The sequence below is a fragment of the Lepus europaeus genome, chromosome 19 (assembly GCF_033115175.1).
Source record: "Lepus europaeus isolate LE1 chromosome 19, mLepTim1.pri, whole genome shotgun sequence".
Taxonomy (NCBI): Eukaryota; Metazoa; Chordata; class Mammalia; order Lagomorpha; family Leporidae; genus Lepus; species Lepus europaeus.
In genome coordinates this window covers 55,416,982-55,432,594 of record NC_084845.1, presented here as the reverse complement: position 1 = coordinate 55,432,594, position 15,613 = coordinate 55,416,982, and the positions used below count along the sequence as shown (strand labels likewise).

General features: G+C 43.2%; 1 protein-coding gene across 1 annotated transcript in view; it reads right to left on the bottom strand.

Moving 5' to 3' along the window:
* SNTB2 (syntrophin beta 2) overlaps nucleotides 1-15,613 on the bottom strand; it is a 112,895-nt gene that overhangs the window by 96,517 nt on the left and 765 nt on the right. The gene's annotated exons all lie outside the window — the stretch shown is intronic.

Below are 15,613 nucleotides of genomic sequence, written 5' to 3'. Positions count from 1 at the left end.
GTTTAAACAGGGACTTTACAATATACTTGAAGAGGGATTAAATATATATTCACGTGTGCTGAAAAAGATAAACAGTAATGTCAGGATAAAGTATGCATTATTGTGTTCACCAATATTTCTAGTCCTTAAGCAATCTAAACATGTGAAAGGTTTCACTTTCTCCGGCCCTTTAGGTAAATAGGACTATTGAGCTGGTAACGGAAATAATGGGATTTAACTGTAGGCAAGGCATTTAGTTAGTGTGAGACTCTAACTTTCCCTACTAGCATAAGGACTGCCAAAGTTAAAAATAGTGGTCACCCAATTACTGTGGGTCCCTGAGTGCCTATCCACACGGATGTTCAGCATGAGTAATAAATAAACTGTCATTGTTTATATGACCATGGTTTGGAAGACAGTCTATTATCTTGCCTGTCCCTACTGATACAGCTGTGATGTGACTGTAGTAAGTTAGAGAGTGGGATTCAATTAAAATTTCAGCATTTTATTACTTAAGTAGTATTATGCATACACACATTTTCATTTTTCTCTATTATATTTATTTTTCAAAACATTTACAGGGGCAGGCATCTGGTGTAGTAATTAAGACAGTATTTGGGATGCCCACATCTCATATCAGAATTCCTGGTTTCACATCCAAGCTCCACTCCCAATTTCCCAATTTCATCTTCCTGTTAACACACATCCCAAAAGTCAGCAGGCGATAGCTCAGGTAGGTGGGGACCTGCCATCCCCATGGGAAAACTCTCTCTCTCTCTCTCTCTCTCTCTCTCTCTCTCTCTTCCTTTCAAACAAAATACGTAACTAAATAAACATTGGAAAAAATAAAATATTTATGGGAGAATAGCCAAATGAAATATTAGATGGATCTAATTTTTTTTAAAAATGCTAAGAAGTGGCTTGTGTTTGTGCTTGGCAGTGAAGAATGCTTATGGTTTTGGAATTCGCATTTCCAACATACTTTAGAACTTTATTCTACTTTCTCCTTCTTTTCATTCTTTCATCCAGTCCTTTCCTTCCCTTCCTCACACTGTCCCCTGAACTCAAAAGAGCTCAGAGTAAGCACTGTTGTGCATCATGAGGCAGTACAACCTATCCACGGCACTCTGTGGGTAAACTACTGAAGCTGAGTCCACAGCCCTATTTTAAAGATCATTTCTTTCTGAATTCTGTGCCTCTGGCAAGCAGAGAATCTACTTCCAGACTTCTTCTACAGCAGAAAGGATACATTTCTGACACATTCATGACACAAGAGTCAGACAACAATGAGAACGAATAAACTACAAGTATACAAAACAGCTTGATTTAAACTCATAAAAATATGCTAAGCAAAAGCGCCAAACACAAAATAATATACATGATAGTTTTCCATCTTTATATCAAGCCCAGAAATAGGCAAATCAACTCTATGGTATGAGATGAAGAGTAGTAGTTACCCTTAGGTGGGAGGGTGCCTAGAAGGAGCATGAGGAAGTCTTTAGGTTTAAATAGTGTTTTATTTTTTATTTTTTATTTTTTTTTTAAGATTTATTTTATTTATTTGAAAGTTAGAGAGAGACGTAGAGACAAAGAGTCTTCCATCTGCTGGTTCACTCCCCACATGGCTGCAACGGCTGGAGCTGTGCCAATCCGAAGCCAAGAGGCCAGGAGCTCCTTCCGGGTCTTGGGTACAGGGGCCCAAGGACTTGTGCCATCCTCCAATGCTTTCCCAGGCCATTAGCAGGGAACTGGACTGGAAGTGGAGCATCCAGGACTTGAACCAGCACCCACATGGGACGCCAGCACTGCAGGCCAGGGCTTTAACTAACTGTGCCACAGCACTGGCCCCTTTATAGTGTTTTTATTCTATTTTATTTAGATTTATTTATTTGAAAGGCAGAGTTACAGATAGAAAGGGAGAGACACACAGAGAGATATTCCATCCAATGGTTCACTCCCCAAATGTTCTCAATGGCCAGACTGAAGCCAGGAACTTTATCAGGGTTTCCCATGTGGGTGGCAGGGACCCAAGTATTTGGGCCATCTTTCGCTACTTTTCTGGACACATTAGGAAGAAGCTGGATCAGAAGTGGAATAGCCAGGAATTGAACTGTCACCTATACTGGATGCTGGTATTGCAGGAGGCAGCTTAACCCACTACGCCATAATGCCAGCCCTTTGATCATGTTTCTTGATCTGAGCACTGGTTATACAAGTCTGCCCAATCTGTGAAAATTCACCCAGCATGCATTTATACATTTATGATCTGTAATTGATCTGTATGTTATTTTTAAAAAAATACACAGTAGTACACTTTTAAATTGAACCTCAACAATAGGCCATCTTGTAATCTACTTTATCATTGGTCAACATATGACTGTATATAAAATCAAATTTTGATTTTTAGCAAGAAAAAAAAATGTACCAAATTTCTTTATTAAAAAGTTTTTGTTTGAAAGGCAGAATGATGCAGAGAGACACCCTCCATCTGCTGGTTCACTCCCCAAACGTTTGCAACAGCCAGGGTTAGGCTAGGTCGAAGCCAGGAGCCAGGAACTCCATCCAGGTTTCCCACAAGTGGCAGGGACCCAAGTACCTGAGCCATCATCTGCTGCTTCCAAGGCACATTAAGCAGGAAGTTAGAACCAGAAGCAGGAGCAGGACCCTATCCCAGGTATTCTGATAGGAGATGTGGTGTCCCAACCAGAGGCTTAACCTGCTATGCCACAACACCCACTCCAGTAAACTTCTTATTAACAAATACTTATGTAATATATTTTCCTATAGCAAAACTACCTACCTACCTACATCTTGCTCAAACAGTATTTTACTGGAGAGACGAGTAATGATTCCTAAACAAAAAGTTAAAAGGTAAGGAAAAAAAATTGTATCACTTTCTAACAAAGATAGTTGTGTATAGGACCCAAATGGAAAGGCTTTCATAGGGGCTGGCATTGCGGCATAGCGGGTTGAGCTATTTGCCTGTGATGCCAACATCCTATATGGGAGCACTGGTTTGAGACCCAACTGCTCAGCTCTCCAGCTCACTGCTTATGAACCTGGGAAGGCAGGAGAAGATGGCACAAGTACCTGGGCCCCTGCCACCCATGTGGGAGATTTGGATGGAGTTTCAGGCTCCTGGTTCTGGCCTGGCCTAACCCAGTCACAGTCACTTGGGAAGTGAACCAGCACATGGGACATCACTTTCTTTCTTCTTCTTCTTCTTTTCTTTTTTTTAAAAGATTTATTTATTTATTTGAAAGTCAGGGTTACACAGAGAGAGGAGAGGCAGAAAGAGAGGTCTTCCATCCATTGGTTCACTCCCCAACTGGCTACAACTGCTGAAGCTGTGTTGATCCGAAGCCAGGAGCCAGGAGATTTTTAAAGGTCTCCCATGTGGCTGCAGGGGCCCAAGGACTTGGGCCATTTTCTGTTGCTTTCCCAGGCCATAGCGGAGAGCTAAATCACAAGTGGAGCAGCTGGGACTCGAACCGGCACCCATATGGGATGCCAGCACTGCAGGTAGTGGCTTTACCCACTAAGCCACAGTGCCGGCCCTGGGACATCACTTTCGTTCTGTCTCTCTTCCACTTTCTCTATCACTCTGCCTTTCAAGTGAAATAAATCTTATTTTAAAAAAAAGAGAGGGGCTGATGCTGTGGAGCAGTGGGTTAACACCCTGGCCTGAGCGCCGGCATCCTATATAGGCGTCGATTCGAGACCCGACTGCTCCACTTCCTGTCCAGCTCTCTGCTATGGCCTGGGAAAGCTGTAGAAAGTGGCCCAAGTCCTTGGGCCCCCACACCCGCATGGGAGACCTGGAAGAAGCTCCTGGCTTCAGATCGGCACAGCTCCAGCTGTTGTGGCCATCTGGGGAGTGAACCATCGGATGGAAGACCTCTCTCTCTGCCTCTGCCTCTCCTTCTATCTGTGTAACTCTGACTTTCAAATAAATAAATAAATCTTAAAAAAAAAAAAAAAAAAGAGAGAAAGTATTTCATAGACACACAATATTATTCTAATATTGATTACATTTAAGTATTTTAAAGATGCATTATTAGGAGCTTTGGTTTTAATGAGGAAGTTACTTATTCTACCCTTCCCTCTTTCAAATCCAGCCAGTGTTATCAGAACCTTAAAGTTATTGTTCAGGATTCTTAGGAGACCATATGTGTAAAAGAAACAAGTTGAAAATGTCACATACAGGAAAGAGGAAATGGAAAAGAAAATATTCAGATAGAAGTCAAAATATCATGTCACACCCACCAAACAAGATGCCAGAACACACCCAAGGATCAGTGGACAAAAGAGAAAGAAAGAAGGAAGATTAAACTGGAGTTCTTTACTCCTGCCTTTCAACAGGCCTTGTGGCTACCTGTTAAATACACGTGAGGGCAACTGAAGAGAAAGTACTTTGTACTTCCTCCCTTGAACTTGGGGCTGTGCATATGAGCATTCCCTTTTTGCTAATGGACTCCATTCTGCATAAGAGCCTAATTAAAACATAATTGAGGGGCCAGTGCTGTGGCGCAGCGGGTTTAAGCCCTGGCCTGAAGCGCTGACATCCCATATGGGTGCTGGTTCTAGTCCCGGCTGCTCTTTTTCTGATCCAGCTCTCTGCTATGGCCTGGGATAGCAGTAGAAGAGGTCCCAAGTCCTTGGGCCCCTGCACCCATGTGGGAGACCCGGAAGAAGCTCCTGGCTCCTGGTTTCAGATTGGCGCAACTCCAGCCATTGCGGACATCTGGGGAGTAAACAAGCGGATGGAAGACCTCTCTCTGTCTCTACCTCTTTCTGTAACTCTTGTCTTTCAAATAAATAAAATAAATCTTTAAACAAAAACATAATTGAGGGAAACAAACCATAACCATCACTACAGAAATACTATGACTGTATGTGAAGATCATAGTAGTAATCACTGAATTCTTGGAATAAATAATTTCCATTTCTACTTACACAACTGCATTCAACCCAACAGTCAAACCAGTGATTTGAATTAAGTAGAAAGGTATTTCGAAGCCCAAAAAGATGTGGTAAACTAGAGAGTGGAAAAATACTTGCTTTGGCCACAGACCATTCAACTGGGTCGGGTTACTGAAGGGGCCAATGCTGCGAATTTCCGTGTTAGCAGATCATCTAAAATAGCTCGCTTCAGCTGAGGACTAACTGTTCTTAAATATGTTTAGGTTTCCCAAAGTTTAAATCTGCTGTCAGTTCATTTAGGCTGTGGCCATTAACTTGCTTTCTACAGAAAACTTAATGAATTACCTGTCCCTACAAAGAATTTGTGATTCTGAAGGAATTTTAAATCTATACTAGGAAAGGCCCGAGGTGCTTCATGTAAAAGGGTTTGTGGCAAAGGCTGGCTTCTTAGAAACTACTGTCTCAACATGTTTTTTCATTTGAGGAGCGATAAAATTCCATATATGGAATAAGACCTGAAAGTACACAACCCACAAACCTGCTGCCAGGTGGAAGACTCATGGTGTTCCAAGTGACCCCACGGAAGCAACTGCAGGTAGGTGGCAATGCTGTCCACTTCCGCTCGCTCATACTTGAAGCCCGCAGGAGAGTTCAGGAAGGGCGCTTGGCTTGCTGGTGAAGATGCCCATGTCCCGCAGTGGAATCGCTAGGTTTGAGCTGGCTCTGGCTCCTGATTCCAGCTTTCTGCTAATGCAGACCCTGGGAGGCACAAGTGATGGCTCAAGTAGCTAGGTTCCTGTTACCCACGCAGCAGACCTGCATGGTGAGCCTGGCTTCCGGCTTCAGGCCAGTCCGGATCTGCCATTGTGGGCACTTGGGGAGTAAAACAGCATTCTCTCTCAAATAAATAAAATATAAAAAAGAAGAGTTCTTAGCAGCTTCTAGTGTATAAATAATATTAAGGGAAGTATCTCCATAAATAACACATTCCTATTGCATTAAAAACAAAAAAACAGTTCCCAACCATTGGTTAGTCCCTAGATCCTAGATGCCCAAAATGGCCAGGGATGGGCCAGGTCTAAGCCAGAAGCCTGGAACTCAATCCAGGACTCCCATGTAGGTGGCAGAGACCCACCAACTTGAGCCATTACTTGCATGCCTCCCAGGGCATATATTAGCAGGAAGCTGAAATTGCAAGTGGGGCCAGGACTCAATCCCAGGTACTCTGATATGGGATGCAGGCAACTGAATCATTTCCTTAGCCGCTAAGTCAAACACCTGCCCCTACGCCTGCTTTCTTGAGAGTATTGAGATGAAGCCAGGAACTCAATCTGGGTCTCCCACATAGGTGGCAGAATCTCAATCACCTGAACCATCACCGCTGCCTCCCAGATGTTTCTTTGTTTCCTGGAACCAACTTTTATGGTTACTAATATTCCCATCATTTTAAAATACCCTAGGTATCATAATATTCTTTTCTTTTTAAAATTATTTTTAAAGATTTTTTTAAAAATTTATTTTAAAGACAGAGTTACAAAGACAGAGAGAGTTCTTCAATCCACTGGGTCGCTCCCTAAATGGCTGTAATGGCCAGGGCTGAGCCAGGCCAAAGCCAAAAGCCAGGAGCTTCATCTAGGTCTTCCATGTGGGTGGCAGGAGCCCAACCACTTGGGCCATTTTCTGCTGCCTTTCCAAGTTGCATTATCAGGAAGTTCAATTAGAAGCACAATATCCAAGACCTTAAGGAACACTCAGCATCACAAGCAGCAGCTTAACCCACTGCACTACAATGCCAGCCCCCATTTCTTCCTTTAGAACAGTGACTCAAGGCTGGCATTGTGGCGTAGCCTACAATGCCAGCATCCCATTGTACTGTCCACTCTGCTTCCCATCCAGATCCCTGCTAATGTGCCTGGGAAAGCAGCAGAAGACAATCCAAGTCCTTGGGCCCCTGCACCCATGTGGTAGACCCAGAAGAAGCTCCTGGCTCCTGGTTTTGGACTGGGGACTGGCCCAGTTGAGGACATTTTGGGAGTGAACCAGTGGATGGAAGATTGATCTGTCTTTCTCTCTCTCTGTCTCTTCCTATCTCTCTAGCTCTGCCTTTCAAATAAATTAAGAAAAAAAAAATTAAAAAAACAAAACAGTGTCTCAGTTTTCCACTTCAGTGTCTCCAGGGATCAAACGCTTGTGCTAGAAAGAGAAGTTCACTGCAGTAGTTTCTCCACAGTATCAAATGTTTGTGTGCAAAGGCAGTAGTATCTCCTCTGGCATGCATCACCCACTTTTCAGCTTCTTGAAATGAATCTTTCTCTATCCCATTGCTGCCACCACTCCCTCCAAGGGTTATCGCCTCTGCTTGCATTCCTCTTCCCTCCAACAGCTCAAGCCCCCCCACCTTTGGTCTTTCCTCTTTGTACTGCATGCAGCGCATCCACGGCCGCCAGCCCCAAATTCTGTTCCCATCATGTCACTTCCTGGCTCAAAAACAGATTGCATCAGCTCCCCACCCTTTTTATCTCCTCAACCTCTCCCCACTCTCTTGGCCTTTTCTCCTGGCTTTACAAACATGTCCCAGTTCTTTCTCATTTAAAACAAAACAAAATTAAAACAACCACAAAAGTGAAACTCTCCTTGGACGCTTCCTTCAAGTCCAGTTCCCACCTTTGCTTCTTTTGCTTTGCTGAGAAGCTTCCCAAGTAGTCTTCCCTCACTCTGATGCCAACAAGATTGGTCTCTCATTACTGAATCCAGTGCACTTTTTAATTCTCAGTTTCTTTGGCTTTGCTGATCATTCCCTCCTCGGAACTCCTGCCTGTCTGATCACCATGGCACTGTTTCCTCCAGCTGCATCCCCACTTCTGGATCATTCCTTTCCAGATTCCTGTACCTCCACTCGGGTGTGCAGAGTACTGTCCTGCTCTGCTTCTCTTTTAAAACTTGTGCTGTGCTCTGTTGACGACTTCATCCACAAATTTGGCTTCCGTTACCACCTCTACATGGACATCTCATTTCTTCACCTCAGTTCTCACGTTTCTCTTGACTGCAGACCTGTACTTTAAGCAGATGTCACAGAGGTAACCCAAATGCAACATGCTCCAAACTAACTCAAACAACTGCTTCCTCTTTGTTCATTTTTGCTTCACTGCCATCCAGTTTCCTAAGCCAGAAATCTAGGACTTATCCTCCACTTTTTCTCTAAGACTGTAAAAATTTAGACTTGCTTCTATCTCATTATTTTTCAGGTTCATACCACCCTGTTTAGTTTAACCCCCAATTTTTTTTCTGTTTTTAAAGATCTATTTACTTATTTATTTGAAAGGCAGAATTACAGAGAGAGAGAGAGAGAGAGAGAGAGAGAGATCAGTCTTCCACCTGCAGGTTCACTCCCCAAATGGAAGCAATGGCCAGAGCTGGGCCAAAGAGAAGTCAGGAACCAGGAGCTTCCTCTGGGTCTCTCACGTGGGTGCAGGCCATCTTCCTCTGCTTTCCCAGACTTATTAGAAGGGAGCTGGCTCAGAAATGGAGCAGCCATGACCTGCACAAGCAGTAGAACATGGCTGAAATCCTTGGGCCCCTGCACCTGCATGGGAGACCAAAAAGAAGTTCCTAGCTCCTGGCTTAGGATCAGCCCAGCTCCGGCCATCACAGCCATTTGGTGAGTGAACCAGTGGATGGATGACCTCTCTCTCCTTCTGCCTTTCTGTAATTCTTGCACTTCAGCAACTTCCTAGGCCTCAAATTTATTGACAGCCATAATTATTTTGAATGTGACAAAGAGCTCCTAATTGGAGAAGAAATGCCTCTACAAGTTGGTTATTGTTTGCCTTGTCAGAATTATTTTCAATCTGTGATCTCCTTGTGCAAATCGCTAAGCCACTTGATCCTTTCGTGAAGATTACTTTCGCTAAAAGTAGATAATATAACACAAATCCACTCAACTAGGCTCTGGTAAACTGCAACCAGGCGCAACTTGATAGTAGCGGACAAATTAGCAAGGTCACCACCACTGACTCCTCTGCTCTGGGAGGCATCCACTCTTCCCTTGTGACATCACTTGGTATACCAAGTATATAAAAGCACATTTTATAAGACTGAGTGAACCAGTGCTAATTACATGCTTCATATTAATAAAGCTCAATTTCTCCTTTGTTACGGTTGAAAAAGTAAATATAAAGTGCACTCAAAGATCATTGCTTAGCATATATACAAGGCCCCTGATGATCTCACCTCTACCACACACTGACTGGTCTCTTGGCACACACTTCCCATACCTTATGCTTTACTTCCCTCAACACACCAGCCCTCTGACACGCTGCCTCATCTGAACTTCTACCTCAGCTTCCAGGGCAATGCATTCTCACCTCTATTAAAGCCCTCATCAGAACCCACTGTAACTGTTCTCTCACTAGCCTAGGGGGCAGGGATTACTCCCAGCTTGGGATTCCCAGCATTTACCACCATACTTTGTTTGCAGAGTGCACTTAATAAATGTTGACTGTCTAAAGACTTTCAAGGTCTTGCGTAATCTGGTTCCAATGTACCTGGCCAACTTTATTCTCCTCCCTCAAATGCGTAGCAATCAGCCAACTGTCTTCATGTCAATTGTCTTTTTTTTTTTTTTTTTAAGATTTATTTACTTGAAAGGCAGAGTTGCAGAGAGGCAGAGAGAAAAAGAGAGAAGTCTTCCAAAAACTGATTCACTTCCCAAATGGCTGCAACAGCTGGAGCTGGGCCTATCTGAAGCCAGGAGCCTGAGGTTCTTGTTTCTCCCATCCTCCCCTGCCTTCCCAGGCACACCAGTAGGGAGCTGGACTGGAAGTGGAGCAGCGGGTTCTCGAACCAGCACCTATATAGGATGCAGGCACTGCAGGTGGCGGCTTTACCAGCTATGCCACAGCGCTGGCCCCTGTCCTGCTCCTTTTGTCCTTTGCTTGAACTATGCCCTCAACTTGGTCTTTCATCTGAAGAGAAGCAGCCTGAGCTTCAAGGCCTCAGATCAGATTCTGCTATCTCCATGAAGTCATACTCACCTCTTCCATCCCCCTAGTGAAACATTCCCTTCAGAGAATTCTGGCAGAGTCCGACATGTTTTACAAGTATTCTTTATGTTCCACAATTTCACTCTAAGTTCTTGGATATGAGGGCTCATCTTCAATTTCTTTTGCACAATGACCTCCCACAGCGCACTGCAACATGATGGGATACAGGAGATGCTAAAAGATCTAACTGACTGGTTGTTGGTGGCATGGTACAGGAAAGAAAGCACTGTACTGGGTTTTAATCCAAGTTCCACCACTAATTTTTCAGGTGGTCTTTTTTTTTTTTTTTTTTAAAGAGTTATTTATATGAAAGGCAGAGTTACAGAGAGACAGAGAGAAGAGACACACAGAGAGAATCTTCCACCCACTGGTTCACTCCCCAAAAGGTTGCAATGGTTGGGATTGTACCAGTATGAAGCCAGGAGCCAGGAGCTTCATCTGAGTCTCCCACATGGGTGCAAGGGCCCAAGGATTAGGCTATCTTCCGCTGTTCTCCCAGGCGCATTAGCAGGGAGCTAAATCAGAAGTGGAGCACACAGGACTTGAATGGGTGCCTGTATGGGATTCCAGCATCTCAGGTGGTGGCTTTACCTGCTGTACCACAATGCCAGCCCCTGTTAGGTGGTCTTAATCATGTCTCTTAACTTCTCTGGTTGCTCATTCTTTATTTATAGGGTGAGAATTCACAACTTTTAAAGATTCATGAAAGATTTTCTCTTGCTCCTAAGAATTAAAGAAAATCTGAGACCTTCAGTAATTCATTTAACTTTAGTGAATTCATTTTAAATATCTGCACAACAAAGATAAACAACCTATCTCAAAGGACTGCATATAGATCTAGTGAGAAAACACTCATAGAAATGCATATACAGATAATAATGTATTATGTTTCAAAAAGGCTAGACAAAAGAATTTGGAACGTTTTTACCACAAAGAAATGATAAATGAGGAGACAGATATGCCTACCCTGGTATGAAATTATACAACATATACATATACCAAAACATTACATGGTACCTCGTAATATGTACATTTTTTTATTTGTCAATTGAAAAGACAAATGCAAACAAGCAGTGCTGTTTGGTGTTCAGTTAAGATAGTGGGCGAACCAAGCTGGAAACAATCCTTGAATAGTCAGCATAGAACAGCAGAAAACTGCTCCACTGCCATAGGCTGTACCTCACCTTTCATAAACAAGACACATACTTGATCACAAAGTAATTTTTGAAAGGGAAAGACTAGACGGCAGGGAATGAATATACAGCAGCTGAAGCCTGGGTATGTTTCCTAAAGGTGTTCTTAGAATGTTCACAGCGACTGTGTATTAGAATCAATCAACTTTTCATATTTTGGAAATAACTTGGAGGGCATATCGTAACATCAAGGCGACTCTGTAAGCATCTGGTTACAGGGGCTGGTGCCGTGGCTCACTTGGTTAATCCTCCGCCTGCAGCGCTGGCATCCCATATGGGTGCGGGATTCTAGTACTGGTTGCTCCTCTTCCAGTCCAGCTCTCTGCTGTGGCCCGGGAGTGCAGTGGAGGATGGCCCAAGTGCTTGGGCCCCTATACTCGCATGGGAGACCAGGAAGAAGCACCTGGCTCCTGGCTTCGGATCGGCACAGCGCCGGCTGTAGCAGCCATTTTGGGGGTGAATCAATGGAAGGGAAGGAAGACCTTTTTCTCTCTCTCACTGTCTATAACTCTGTCAAATAAATTATTAAAAAAAAAAAAAGAATCTAGTTACAAAGGCAGCTTCTCATAAACATGTTTAATCATTCAAGTGAAACATAAAGAGGCTAATTAAAAGAAAGAGAAGCACAAAAACACGAACTGTCAATAATTCAGTTGCTCTTTAAGAGACACAGTATAAAGCCAAAGAAAATGTTAAATGTCTTCCCTAGGAAACTAGTTCAATATACAATGAAGAAAGGGGAGCAGTGGAAATCCAAACCAGCTTCTTTAACTTAGCAGCCTAATAATATCAGTAATATTTGTTTAAAGTCTCCTGACATAGAAGGTCACATTATATGAAACAGAATCTCAAACCATTCCAAATACAAAAAATCACCGAGGCCTTGCAGGGGGAAGAAAATGGATATAGGAAACAAGTTATTATGACTTTCCAGTGACAACTCCTTCAAAAGTATGGATCTTTACTCAGATCTCAAGCTGGATACTTTATACCATCTTCCCAAACCTCCTCTGGAAAACTTTTCAACACGTAGTCTAACTCATATTTATTTAGTCAGCTTCATGGCCTTAAAAACATAAATTCTAGAAATCTCTTGGCCTTATAACACAAAAGGACACAGAAATTCAATGTATAACATCTGACAGATGAGCAGAATTACCCCTTTATGCTAACAATCTGCATTATTAATAGAAAGGCTACTTCATCTGCATGACTTAATACCAATGTTAACAAGTACTAGCCAAAACTACGAGCGCATACGAGCGCATAATTAACGACAACTTTTAAGGTTCTGAGTAGTAAATGTGAAAGGAAGTGAAAACTATAAAGGATAGGAAACTAAATGCAAAATTAAGGAATAAAAACGCCAGTATGTGTAAGAAATAGTAGAAAAACAGGAAAACAAAATTAAATAATATTGGGTGCAATGATCTTGCACCTAAGACATACAAACTCATTCTTAACCCGTTCACAGAGAACAATTCTTAGCATGCATTTCTTTTCACGTAAAACGAGGCTTGGATTTTATTTAAACGATTTGCTATCAGGGCTCTGTGAGAGGGCCCTTTTGTTAAGTTAGGGTGTACCCAGTGCTGCTTGCCTCACCACGGACTTTCCTGGCTGCTGTTGGACACATACATTGTCAAGTGAGTAACAACGCTTTGAGGGAGGTATTAACACCATCCTGGTATTTCGAGGAAGCTGAGCTCGAGCGAGATTAAGTAACTTGCCTAGGGGTTACAAACCACTGGCCAGAAACCTACTTCTGACCACAAAGCCCTGGCTCCTAGTCCACCCTTGCTGGATACAGCACCGTCTCCATGTCTTGCACTTCTGTGTCTTTACTGGACCCAGTGCTCCCTTCTTAGGAGAAGGCTCAGCATCCACAACCTCCCACTAGGAGCTACTCCCATCGTGAGCCCATGTACACCTCCCCCTCCTTTATGCTGTGTCCTCTCCGGACTTCACCAGTTCACAGTTCTTTATTTGCCTGCATTCTCTCGCCACCACCCTGCCCCTGCCCTCTCTCCCTCTTACCCCTCCCCTTCAACTCTGAACTTCCTGAGGGCAAGAATCCGGTATCTCCAATGTCTCTAGCCTGTGATGAAAGCTGAATAAACATGTGAGGAGTGAAAGAGCAGCGAGCAATCCTTACAAATCCCTGAGATAAAATAGAACCCTTGAGCCCAGTTCCCTAACCTCAGGCAAACAGAGACTATGTAGCTGCCCTTGGCATGGGGGTGGCAACAGCATGCCTGAGATGCCCTGCCACACCCCAAAAGAGCATCACTGACTCCTAAGGCAGCTTACAGAAGCAGAGTGGAGCTTAAAAACTTGAAGGACTAAGAATAAAATCTGTCTTTTAAAAATAGCCTACGTGGATGGGACAGCAGCTCTGAGACTTAAACAATGTTTGACTGATTCACTCAAACCATGGTTTGTGTTTGTGTGTGATTTTGCATACTTTGAGTAATTCTATTTTTATACGCCTTGGTTTAAGAATTCAACATAAAAAAAAAAAAAAGAAAAGAATTCAACATAAATCCACTATACTGACTTCCCCATATCTAGAGACAGAAATTATAAGAAAAAGGGGGCAGATTGGTGCCTCCTCACACAGGGCACCCAAATGTAAGAAAAACAGAGAAGACACAGAATACGAACTCACAGCCAGACCGAATTTATTCAGAGAAAACAAATCTGCAAAGGTGAGCGACCAACTGCCAGCGCACACGCAGACTGAACACACGGCAGACCCTAGGGGCTGGGCCATTTTATATCTTAGGTGGGCTATGTCTCTGTTCCATCAGAAACTGTTTGTCTTACACAAAATGGGAAAATAAAACAGTATATATATTAGGTGAAAAGGCATTTACTAAGTATATTAATTATACTGCAATCTTATAAACACTCTTGCTAAAACCACATGTAGCCTAGTTTAGACTAATGAATATTGAGAAGAATTTACTAAGTGGCTTTCATTTTACTAGTATGAATTTCAAGTTCAAACTACATCTAAATAAACTTGGTTTTTGAAATACGGAGTAAGAGGTTGAACTGTTTGCCTAGTTCCAGTGAGTACTACATAAATAGCACTAAATTCAATATTGTGGTTCTAAGAATTTATAACCAAATGCTTAGCTAGACTAATTTTAAGATACATATTTAGGATGATTTTTTTATACACAACCGATAATTTTGCTCCTTTTATTAATATGAATTTCCAGGCTGTGTATAGCCCCACCTCCAAGTGGGATATAAATAAAATTTATAAATAGGGCATTAAAAAGGTGGGACACTGGAATTTCACAACTGGAGCACATTTTAAATCATTTACTTGCAAACAATATTTTTTCCAAATATTTGCAAGTAGAACTGTAAAAAAGCAAAAGTCATTTTGCCAAAGTTGAGACTCGATTTGTCGACTGGTCCCCCTCATCCCAGCCTTCCCCCACTCTCTTTCTCTGCCAAATATATCCTCCTGACTAATCTCTGCCAGTACACGTCCATCACTTCCTCAGAGACACAGCGCAAAACCCAGACACTTGAAAGGGTCCTCCCTGACTAATCGCACTTCCATTAATGATCTCCTGACTTCGCATTCCTGTGGCATTCATACATAGTTTGCACCACAAAATTAAAAACTTGATTTTTTTTTTCCCTCCCCCAAAGTTCAGCATTTTTCTATTATTTCCCCAACCAGAGACCAAACAGGGACAGGAACATCATTTTTCCTCTCTTCCACGCAGTCAACAACACACTCTTCTCAAGGATTGAATCAACAGTTCAGTTTTTGAGGGATGCAACTGACTTCTCATTTACAATTTCGTGTAAAAATACCAAGTCCAACATCCATGATGTCTGAGAGATTTCATTCTGCCTTAGCTCCATAAACGCATCATCAAAAGCTCCAACCTACAGATCACACACAGACCGAAGACTGTTTATAAACACTGTTTTGTGCTTTGCCATTTCAAGTCGCTTCGACAAAGTCTCCGCACAGCACCCCTGTGAGCGCTAGGAAGCTGGCACCGCTCTCTTGCAAAAGGGGCAAAACTCTGGTTGGCAGTGAGTGTTGAAACACGTGAGCCTGCACGGTTAAACAAGGCTCATTAACCACACAAGACTTGCTGCTTCAGCTCTCCGGCTTCAATGGAGTTCTGTGATCTCCGCCGGTTATTGTTGAGAGCCAACGATGGGTTAAATTCCCATAAATTAACTAACGTTTTGGTGGCTTGCCCAAGCACAACTGCGGGCATCGGTGGAGCTGGGTTTTATTTTTATTTCTTTAACAGACCCGCCCGCCCAGGGGGGAGCCCGGAGCTGAGAGCCGAAAGCGCCAGGCCGGCACACACGCAGAGCGGCCGGATCGGGTCCCGCCGCAGCTCTTAGCGCCAGCTTAGCGCCGCCGCCTTCGGCTCCACCTCCGGCCCAGGGGCTGCAAGCCACACGTCGGCGGCCGGCCCAACTTTTCCT